Source organism: Saimiri boliviensis, chromosome 15 (genome assembly GCF_048565385.1).
Source record: "Saimiri boliviensis isolate mSaiBol1 chromosome 15, mSaiBol1.pri, whole genome shotgun sequence".
NCBI classification, from domain to species: Eukaryota; Metazoa; Chordata; class Mammalia; order Primates; family Cebidae; genus Saimiri; species Saimiri boliviensis.
Window position 1 is genome coordinate 3,275,977 of NC_133463.1, and position 12,125 is coordinate 3,288,101.

Here is a 12,125-nt window from a genome sequence, read left to right on the forward strand (position 1 = left end):
ACAAATCAGAGTTCGTTCTGCAGCTAATTATTTCCTCCTGTCAAACAGGGCAGTAGCAAATGGCCATCTCTGTCATCACGACACACTCTGAGGAGCTCGGCCACTTCCTTGCTCTAATTTCCTGCATTGCTGCACAGAAGGTCTCTGGAGTGCAGCACAGTATCCTTTGAGAATCACAGTAGAAAATTCTCTCTCTCCCCAGGAGGAAGAGAATGGAGCTGACATAATAGCTTTGTGTGTAAACAGGGATCTTGTTTATGAAAGTGGAACTACTTTTCTCTGCAGGATCTCTACAGGAACATCAAGGAGTGGATGCGACATGTTATTGACCTTGACAGATATTTTACAATCCGACATCATTTTCCCCTGTATCATTTTCCCCCTTGCCATCCCCAGCGGCACTCGAGTCCATAGGGCATGGTCCTTCCCCGCAAGGACTGGTCCTGGGCGGCCTTGCCTTCTAGCAAAGCACCCGCTCTGCACCGTTCTCACCTGCGAGCACCCTGAGGAAGGTCCCTGCTGCCTTCTCCTTCTCTCTTCTGCCGTCTGTGAGGAAAGGCCACCCTCTCTTGGTTTTGATCGCAGAACTCTGGGTCAAAGGCAGCGACTTCCTACATAAGTAGAGTAAGTGTGCAGCCTGGGAAGGCGGGTGAGGAGGGTGAGGGGTGTGCTCTCTCCTCACTCTAAATGCCGCGAGGGCTGTGTCTTTTGATGGCATGCAGAACATCCGGCCGGGAGCTGTGGTTGTGACTGTGACTCGCGCTCTGGGTCTCCTGCCTTTGTGCTTTGGGTGCCTCGACCTTAGTTGCCTCCCAGCCTGAGCAGCTGAGAACCAGCACGTGACTCGTGCCCACCTTTGCTTGGCTACCATGCCTGCTTCCCATTCTGGGACTTCTCTTCCACATCCACCCATCCCTCCAGTCCTCTGTGGACCAGATGCTCATGGGGTGTCTGCTCTGAGCCCCACCCTGCACTGGGCTCCCCAGGAGCAAAGGTGGAGGGACAGAGACAGTGAGGAGGGTAAACACTGGTTAAGGAGCGATGTGATGCAGCCCTGCAGGAATCTGTCAGGAGGTGTTGGTGCTCACAGCCTCCTGGACCACAGCACTGGAGCCGCGCTCGCTCATGACATTGAGTCAGGATTCCCAGAGGCAGGCTGTGGTTCCAGCTCGGTCTCGTAGCGGCTCTGGCTGATGCTTCAGTTCGGCTCACTGCCTACCTGGTGGGATTTCAGGTGTTTCAGAATGATCTTCTGCGTGTCCTCCTCCAGCCAGACAGTAGACACCTGAAAGTTTGCCATTAGACATTCATTTCTTAAACATCTTTCTTTTGGTTCACTCCTTGGTTAAAATAATTTTTTTTTTTTTTGGAGATGGAGTATCACTCTGTTGCCTAGGCTGGAGTGCAGTGGCCTGATCTTGGCCCACCACAACTTCTGCCTTCCAGGTTCAAGCAGTTTTCCTGCCTCAGCCTCCTGAGTATCTGGGATTACAGGCATGTGCCACCATGCCTAGCTAATTTTTGTATTTTTAGTAGAGAGGGGGGTTCCACCATGTTGGTCAGGCTGGTCTCAAACTCCTGACCTCGTGATCTGCTCACCTCGGCCTTATAGGGATTACAGGTGTGAGCCACCGTACCTGGCCTAAACTAAATTTTTCTTTAGTGTGGAGCTACCTTAATCTTACAGCTTGTTAATCCCGGGATATAGGTGTTACATTGCTGTTCAAGACAGAGGTCGGGAGGAGGGGTGGATGGAGAGAGTGGAGGGAGCAGGCCTGTGCTGACTAGAGTGGAGAGCAGGGCCGCTTCTAGCAGAGGCTGACCATCTAGCTGCCTTCACGGGCCTTTGGCAGTGTTGCCTGCTGTGGTGTGGGGATGGGCCTAGGCTCTTCACGCAGACTGTCTGCTCCTACATTGCCTGGAGCCTGTGGAGACGTTCACATGACAAGCTTGCAGGGTGAATCGTTGCCTCTCATTTATTTATTGGTGCAAAGCTAGAGAGGCCCAGTGACTGGGGTGGTATAGGGAAGGACAGCTTTGTCCTCTGTGCAAGGGACTTTGCAAGGAGATCGTCACTCAGGGGCTGCCGCGAGCCTCAGAAATCATAGACTCCATCTCATTTATTGTTTGGATAATACATTGGAGATGCCTTGGGGCGAAAGGGACATTTCCTAAATTCGGGGAGAGATGGTAATGCAAGGTTCCTGACTTCTGCACCAGGGGCCCTCAGTGAGCAGGCAGCACCCTGGATTCCCCGCGTTCCACTCCATGGTGAGCAGGCAGGGTCGCTGCGCTGGGGCTGAAAGCCGCTCTGCACGCCTCTGCGGCACCACAGCCTCTTACGTGCCCCACTTCAGGAAGCAGCAGGAGGGACTGGGTTTGCGGGAGAAGGATGAAATCCTATTGCGGAGGTGCAGAACTTTGCGGCAGTGTAAGTTTAGGTCAAAGACTTGGTTCCACATCGTAGGGTTGGCAGCGTCTGACTCGTGGTTGTGACTCACTTGAGAGGTAGGGGTGGGCCAGTTAGCAGGTGAACCTGCAGGTCATGGGATGAGTGGGCCACATGGACCCTCCTAGACATCCCAGTGCTAGCAGAGCGCGGGGTGTCAGGCCAGCGCCAAGTTCACGGAGTAAACGGTTAATGCAAAGGGCGGCATGTTCCGCTTGCTGTCCACTGTGCTATGGTAAGCTGAGCTGCACATAGCGGAGGATAATACGGTATGGCCGACTGCAGGACAGCACAGGCTAGTGTTGATTAGCACAGTGCTCCATGACACGGTGCTCTATGACACAGTGCTGTATGACACAGTGCTCCACGACACGGTGCTCTATGACACAGTGCTGTATGACACGGTGCTGTATGACATGGTGCAGCATGACATGGTGCTGTATGACAGGGTGCTCTATGAAACGGTGCAGCATGACACGGTGCAGCATGACAGGGTGCTGTATGACACGGTGCAGTATGACACAGTTCTCTATGACACGGTGCTGTATGACACAGTGCAGCATGACATGGTGCTGTGTGACACAGTGCAGTATGACACAGTGCTGTATCACACGGTGCTTTATGATATGGTGCTGTATGCACAGTGCAGCATGACACGGTGCAGTATGACAGGGTGCTGTATGACACGGTGCAGCATGACACGGTGCTGTATGACAGGGTGCTCTATGAAACAGTGCAGCATGACAGGGTGCTGTATGACACGGTGCAGTATGACACAGTGCTCTATGACACGGTGCTCTATGACACGGTGCAGCATGACACGGTGCAGTATGACACGGTGCAGTATGACAGGGTGCTGTATGACACAGTGCAGTATGACAGTGCAGTATGACACAGTGCAGTATGACACGGTGCAGTATGACACAGTGCTCTATGACATGGTGCAGTATGACAGGGTGCTGTATGACACGGTGCTCTATGAAACGGTGCAGCATGACACGGTGCTGTATGACACGGTGCAGTATGACAGTGCAGTATGACACACTGCAGTATGACACGGTGCAGTATGATACGGTGCTGTATGACATGGTGCAGTATGACACAGTGCAGTATGACACAGTGCTCTATGACATGGTGCAGTATGACACAGTGCTGTATGACACAGTGCTCAATGATACACTGCAGTATGACACAGTGCTGTATAACACAGTGTGTCACAGTGCTGTATGCCAGAGTGCTGTATGACACAGTACTGTATGGCACAGTACTGTATGACACAGTGCTGTATGCCAGAGTGCTGTGTGGCACAGTGCTGTATGACAGAGTGCTCTATGGCACAGTGCTGTATGACAGAGTACTGTGTGGCACAGTGCTGTATGCCAGAGTGCTGTATGCCAGAGGGCTGTATGGCACAGTGCTGTATGCCAGAGTGCTGTATGGCACAGTGGTGTATGATAGTGTGCTGTATGACACAGTGTTGTATGACACAGTGGTGTGGCACAGTGCAGGACAGCGCAGTATGCTACAGCATAGAACAGGAATGTATGGCAGCATTTAGCATGGTGCAGTGCAGGTCGGCACAGTACAGCACAGTCTCGCATGGCACAGTATGGTATAGTAAGTATAGTACAGTGTAGTCCAGCATAGTACAGTGTGGTACAGTATAGTATAGTGCAGTATAGTTAGGTACTGGGCGGTTGTGCCTTTGAGTAGAGAGGGAGGAAACACCTGTTTGATTTCTTTCTTTTTTTAAAAAATTTAAGATATTTTTAGCCTTATTTTGGAAGCATTCTCCTTGAAAACCAGCACAAGACAAGGATGCCCTCTCTCACCACTCCTATTCAACACAGCATTGGAAGTCCCGGCCAGAGCAATCAGGCAAGAGAAAGAAATGAATGGTATCCACAGAGGAAAAGAGGAAGTCAAACTATCCCTCCTTGCAGACAACATGATTCTATATCTCGAAAACCCCACAGTCTGCCCAAAAGCTCCTTGAGCTGATAACCAACTTAAGCAAAGTTTCAGAATACAATTAAAAATCACTAGCATTTCTATACACTAACATCAGCCAAGCTAGAGCCAAATCAGGAATGCGATCCCATTCACAATTGTCACAAAAAGAACAATACACAGGTAACCAGGGAGGGGAGAGATCTTTACAATGAGAATTATAAAATACTGCTCAAAGAAATCAGAGATGGCACAAACAAATGGAAAAATATTCCATGCTCATGGACAGGAAGAATCAATATTGTGAAAATGGCCATAATGGCTTTGGACAGCAAAGCAATTTATATTCAAATGGTATTCCTATCAAACTACCAATGACATTCTTCACAAAACAAGAAAAAAACATTTTAAAATTCGTATGGAACCAAAGAAAGAGTGCAAATAGCCAAGGCAATCTTAGGCAAAATGAACAAAGCTGGAGAAGTCATGTTGCCTGACTTCAAAATGTACTACAAGGCTACAGTAACCAAAACAGCATGGTACTCATGCAAAAATAGATGCATAGACCAATGGAACAGCATAGAGAGCCCAGAAATAAGGCTGCACACCTACAACCATCTGATCTTTGACAAAGCTGACAAAAACAAGCAGTGGGGAAAAAGACTCCCTATTCAATAATTGGTGCTGGGATAACTGGCTAGCTACATGCAGAAGGCTGAAATGAGACCCCTTCCTTACACTATATACAAAAATCAACTCAAGATGGATTAAAGACCTAAATACAAAACCTAACATTATAAAAATTCTGAATGATAATTTAGGGAATACCATTTGGACATAGGAACTGCCAAAGATTTCATGGCAGAAATGTTGAAAGTAATTGCAACAAAGGCAAAAATTGACAAATGGGATATAGTTAAACTAAAGAGCTTCTGCACAGCGAAAGAAACCGTCAACAGAGTAAATAGGCAACCTATATAATGGGAGAAAATTTTCATAAACTATCCATCTGATAAAGGTCTAATATCTGGAATCTATAAGGAACTTAAAGGTACAAGCAAAAAGCAATGAACCACATTAAAATGGGCAAAAACCATGAACAGACACTTTTCAAAAGAAGACATACATGAGGTCAACAAGCATATCAAAAAATGCTCAGAATCACTATTCATTAGAGAAATGCAAATCAAAACCACAACGGGGTACCATTGAGCATTAGTCAGAATGGCTGTTGTTAAAAAGCCAAAAAAAAAAAAAAAAAAAAAAAAAAAAAAAATAGCAGATGCTGATGAGGTTGTGGAGAAAAGAAAATGCTGTACATTGCTGGTGGGAATGTAAATTAGTTCAGCCACTGTGGAAAGCAGTGTGGTGATTCCCCAAAGACCTAAAAAGAGAACGACCACTTTACCTAGCAGTCCCATTGCTAGGTATATACCCAAGGGAATATAAATCATTCTACCATAAAGACATAGACATGTGTATGTTCGCTGCAGCAGTATTGACAATAGCAGACATGCAATCAACCTAAATGCCCATCAGTGATAGACTGGATAAAGAAAATGTGGTACCTATACCCCATGGAATACTATGCAGCCACAAAAAAGAATGAGATCATGTCTTTTGCAGGAACACAGATGGAGCTGGAGGCCACTAACCTTAGCAAACTAATGCAGGAACAAAAAACCAAATACCACATGTTCTCACTTACAGGTGGGAGCTAAATAATCAGAACACATGGGCACATGGAGGAGAACAACACACACTGGGGCCTACTTGAGGGATGAGGCTGAGAGGAGGAAACGGTTCAGAAAAAAATTAAAAACGGTCAGGCAGTATGGTTAGTACTCCAGTGACAAAATAACCTGTACAACAACCTTCCATGACACAAATTAACCCACATAACAAACCTGCACATGGACCTCTGAACCTAAAATAAAAGTTAAAATATTAGAAATAAATAGGTGAAAATTTCAAAACAAACAAAAAAACTAAAAACAGCTTTATTGTGATGGGATTAATATACCATGACAGTCACTTACTGAAAGTGTGCAGTTCGTTGGCTTTTGGTGTATTCATGTAACCGCATCACTGTAACCACAGGCAATTTTGGAGCATTTTCATCACCTGGAGGGAAACTCCGTAGCTATTAAGCAATCATTCCCCGTTCCATATTCCTCCCAGTCCCTTGCAAGTACTAATCGTTTCCTGTCTCCGTGGATTTACCTGTCTTGGACATTTCATATACATGGAATCCTGTAGCATGTGGCCTTTTGTGACTGTCACAATGACCTGGCATGATGTTTCCTAGGTTCATCCATGTGTTGAGGTCAGTACTTCCCTCTTTTTAATTAGTGAATATATTGCCTGAATATAACATGTGTTATTTATCCATTTATCAGTCGAGGGGCATTTAGGCTGTTTCAGCTTCTTGGCTGTCATAAGCAGTGCTGCTGTGAACATTCGCACATAAGCATCTCTGTGGACATGTGTTTTTATTTCTGGTGGGTATACACATAGGAGTGGAATTGCTGGGTCAGGTGGTAATTCTGTGTTGAGGCTTTTGAGGAACTGCCAGACTGTTTTCCAAAGCGGCTGCAGCAGCTTCTATTCCTACCAGCAACATATGTGGATTCCAATTTTTCTACAGCCATGGCTTTGTTATTACTCGTTTTTCTGATTATAGGCATTGCAGCAGGTCTTTCCTTTATTTTTATAAGGAATATTTAATGTAATGCATGCACATAATAAAAAGATTTAACAGTATAAAGCAGCAAAAAAAATAACAAGCAAGGCTTCGTTAGATGTTTTAAACTTGTGGTCGTCCAGTACCACTCCCTCCAGGTACCCACTAGTTGCCTGAGATCCTTCTGGAGAGAATATACTACACCTATACAGGCAAATACAAACCCCCTTTTAACAAATATAAATGGGAGCATGTTTTCTGCCATCTTGAATGTTGTTTGTGCATTCATCTATGGCAGCTGGAGACTCTCGGACGTAGCTCATGCCTCACACTCCTTCACAGCTGCGTGGCGTGCTGAGGTTTGGCTGCACCACCGTCTGCTTAGCCAATGCCCTCCTGGTGGATGTGAGGGCTGTTTCTGGCCTTCACACGTGGTTATTTCCCTATCACCTCTTCTTTGTGAATATGAATGAAGACGTAGGGTCTGAGGGGCCCTGTGGACGCCTTTCCCATTCCTAGTGCTGTGTGATGGTATACAGTTGGTGGTGGGGGACTCCCAAGTGTGGCTGCAGTGTGTACGCCAGTTATCTGTGGCATCACACGGCCAAATCCATCAGGCTACTCAAGCTTCAGCTGGAGAACCTCAACAGCTGCCTCGGCGGGTCAAGGGCGAGAACTGGGGCTCTATTCTGCCTCTCCAGGCTCTGGGGCAGGGAAGCCTTGCCTGACCTGCAAGCGGAAGCGTCCTGGTGCACAGCGCAGCACAGATCTGTGGTATCAGTACCTCTTCATCAATCTGGTGAGACCAAAGCCAAGTCTCAAAACAAACATTTCCTGCGAGAACAATGTGTTTGTTATATTTTCCTCATTTGTTGATGATGGCTGTGTCAGCCACACTGATTTACATAAACACTGCCAATCTTGGGATGTTACACTCTCAGCAAAAGTAGCTGAGTACAAACAGCATTCCTCAGTTTTAATTCATATTGTCTAAACATAGCAGATGTTGATAAAACGAGCCAACAAGAAAATACAACAAAGGAGACCATTTTGAAGGGGGCTTTTGATTCAAATGCATTCCAGATTGATACAATGATACAATATTAGTGGAATGGATCATTTAAATATCATATTTGGCTCCTATAGAACCATAAAACCAGCTTGCCTTAAGCTTTTGCAGCTCCCAGACTCTGAATGCACAGGATGGCTGTGTCTGCCTCTGCCGCGCCCGGCTCCTGCGGTCTTGCTCCTCCATCGCTGATTTGGTTGTTTATTTTTGCACGTGTTCTGCTGCTGGTGAGTTGCAGCCTCAGTCCTGGACACACGGAGAGCTGAAACTCTCCCAGAGGATGCCCCTGCTCTTCCACGGACCATGTCAACCCACGGGGTAGTATTTCCAGGGCCCAGCATGGGACATGGTCTTCTTTAATTTAGAACCTCTTCATCTCTCCTTAAATGTCATCCGGGCAATCGGGCGTTCCTAATCCAAGGAGGTGTGACTGCAAATAGGGAGACATCAGCAGATGAGGAGTTGGACGATTCGTCACGCTTTCTATTGGCTACCAGGGAATAACACCCAAAGGGCACTGGCAACCTCCTGGCACAGAGTCGCCGAGCATCACACTAGAGTGAGCAGTAGGGCCAGAATCGTCCACAGTAAGGGGTGACATGCTGACTTTGAATATGGACACTGAGCCTTTGCTTATTATGAGTCAGGGAAAGAGATAAAATGTAATATTGTATCTTAGCCTTTAAATGAGAGCTTGGATTCTAAGAGAGTCTTTGGAATCAGCTGCAGCTGTCGTGGGACCCAGAGTCGCTCTGGCTGGTGACCCTGGTGGTGGGAGAACTTCCGGTGCAGTCTGGATCCTTACTGGGCTGCCTCCTCATCCCTGGGATTCTCTGGCCCAAAGAGCTGACCTTTCTCAGGCTCCATTGGAGCGCAGTCCGCGGCAGGCAGCCTTCAGTGGGCTCGGCCAGGCCTGGAGAGCGCCCTGCTCCCTAATGCTGGGCACGGGCTGCCGCTTTGTATCATACACCTAGAGTAATGCTCCCTGCCTTCAGCTGCTTTACAAAATTAAACTCTGGGCTGGCGCGGGGGCTCACGCCTGTAATCCCAGCACTCTGGGAGGTTGAGGCGGGTGGATCACTTGAGGTCAGGAGTTCGAGACCCGCCTGGCCAACATGGTGACCATCTCTACTAAAAAAAAAACAAAAACAAAAACAATTAGTTGAGTGTGGTGGCTTGTGCTTATAATATCAGCTACTTGGGAGGCCAAGGCAGGAGAATCACTTGAACCCAGGAGATAGAGGCTCCAGTGAACTGGGATGGTGCCACTTTACTCTAGCCTGGGCAACAGAGCAAGACTCTGTCTCAAAACAATAAAATAGAAAATAAAAATAATTAAACCCTATAAAGTTCTTAAAATAGAACTTATGTAATAAATATCCTTCTTATTAAAATGATTGCCACTATTGGTTTTGTTCCCAGATCATGCACGTTCTTGCTCACCGAACTCCATTTACCCCGCCTGTGTCGCATGTGGAGCTGTGTGGAGGATGTGGGGGAGTCCTTCCAGTTGGCAAGGGAGTGGGGCTCAGTGGAGGGACAGAGGTGCTCACCTTCACATGGAGCCTTTGACACAAGGAGAAGGAAAAAAAGCCTAACCAATTGCTTCTTTGACTAAAGGCTCATTGAGGAGGAGACATGAAACAGGATGATATGTCTTCATCATGGCACACTGTTAATTCCATAGAATTTGGTTTATAATCCAATGGTAACATTCAGGTCTGTTTTGTGGGTGGAGAAATTAAGATCAAAGAGGCTGAGTTTTGCAACACAGATTCTGGAGGCATCTCTAAACGTAGGCTAGTGTTTGTTAGGCCCTTGTCTATACTGCCCTTTTTACTCCAACTTTCTATGATCTTTAAACCAAGGAACCCATTATGCTGCTGAGAGGAAAAACTATGGTATTTAATGCCCAGGTAAGTAGTCAGTTGTTCAGCGTCTTTGCAAAATGTTCATGAAAGACGAACACTTTCCAGCTGCAGGAGATTGTAGACAGGAAGCAGTAAAAATGCCATTAAAAAAAAATTCCTATTCGGCTTTGGACACCGAAGAGTTGTTAACTTTTTAAAAAATTGACTTTTAATTTTGAAGTAATGATAAGTTTGTATACAGTTATAAAAACAAATACAGAGTGAGCAATACTGATCAATACGGAGAGACTGCGTGTTCTTTTACGCAGTTCCCCCCCATGATAGCCTCTTGTAAATCTATAGAATGATACCATGCCTAGGGCGTGGAATCCACACAGTCAAGGCACATAACCTTCCCACCCCCTGAGGACACCTCCCCGTGTCCTTTCATAGCCACACCCCCCCTTCCCCTGTGCACCCACCCAAAATGTGGCAACTGTGAATCTGTTCTCCATTTCTATGACTTCGTATTTATTATACAAATTTTTGCTACTTGCCAACATTTCCATGATTTCATCATTTCACAAAAGTTATATAAAAATGAATCCTATGGCATATGACATTTTTTCACTGAGAATAATCTTCTGGTGATCCATATATGTTATGTACGTATATCAATAGTTCATTTCTTTCTATTGTTATGCATGTATCATGCTCATTTAAGCTTCCACTCAGTGAAGGACACCTGGGTTAGTCTCAGGGTTTGGTTATTACAAAATTGAACATTCATGTACAGATTTTTGTGTAAGCATAAATCTTCATTTCTCTAGCATACGTGCTTGAGAGAGCAACTGCTGAGTTATATTGTCATTGCATGTTTAGTTTTTCATTTTCAGACTGTCTTCCAGAGTTCCAGAGTGACTATATCATTTTACATTCTCACCAGAAATGTACGAGCGATTCAATTTCTCAGCATCCTTGTTAGCATTTGGTGTTATCACTATTTTTAAAGTTTAGCTGTTGTGATAGGAATGCAGTGGTATCTCATGCTATGGTTCTTATTTAATTTGCATTTCTATGGCTAACGATGTTGAGTATCTTTTTATGTGCTCATTTACATTTATGTATCTTCTTCAATGAAATGTCTCTTCATCTCTTTTGCCTGTTTTCTAAAGGATTTTTTTTTCTTTTTTACTGTTGAGTTTTGAGAGGTTTTATGTTTGTTTGTTTTTTTTTTTTTTACATATTCTAGGTAGGTTCTTAGTCAGATATGTGTCTTACAAATATTTTCTCCTAATCTGTATCTTGTCTTAATATAGGATCTTTCGCAGAGAAAAAAATTTTGAATTTTGATGCAGTCCAGTGTATCGATTTTTTTGTTATTAATTGTGCTTTTGATATCTATTGAAACACTCCTTGCCAAAAGCGGAATCACATCTATTTTCTTCTACGCATTTCCTAAAAGTTTTATGGTTTTACTTTTCAAGTTTAAGTCCATGACACATTTTGAGTTAATTTTTGTATAACGTTTGAGACTTAGGTCGAGGCTTATTTTATTTTGCCTTTGGATGCCCAGTTGCTCCAGCACCGTTTGCTGATAAGCGATCTTTACACCATTAAATTGCTCTTACAACTTTGTTAAAAATCAGTGGGACATATTTGCATGAGCCGACTTCTGGGCTCGTTACTTGGCCCCATGACATACATGTTCATCCCTCTGCCAGTACTACACAGTCTTGATTAACGTAGTTATATAAGTCTTGAAATTGGGTACTGATTCATCCCACATTATTCTTCTTTCTCAAAATTATAGCTATTTTCATTCCTTTGCCTCTACACATACCTTTTGGAACAGGCTTGTTTATGTCTACAAAAACTCTTGCTGAAATTATGATAGAAATTGTTAAACCTGTTTTTATCAGTTTTGGGGAGAATTGGCATCCTTCCTATTTGAGTATTCCAATCCATCAACACCATATGTTTCTCTGTTTATTTAAATTATCTCTTTTTTCATCAACATTGTATAACTTCTGGCTTGCAAGTCTTGTGTATGCTTTGTTACATTTGCACTGTATCTCGCTCTCTCTTTTTTTTGTGATCAATTTTAATGATATTGCATTTTTA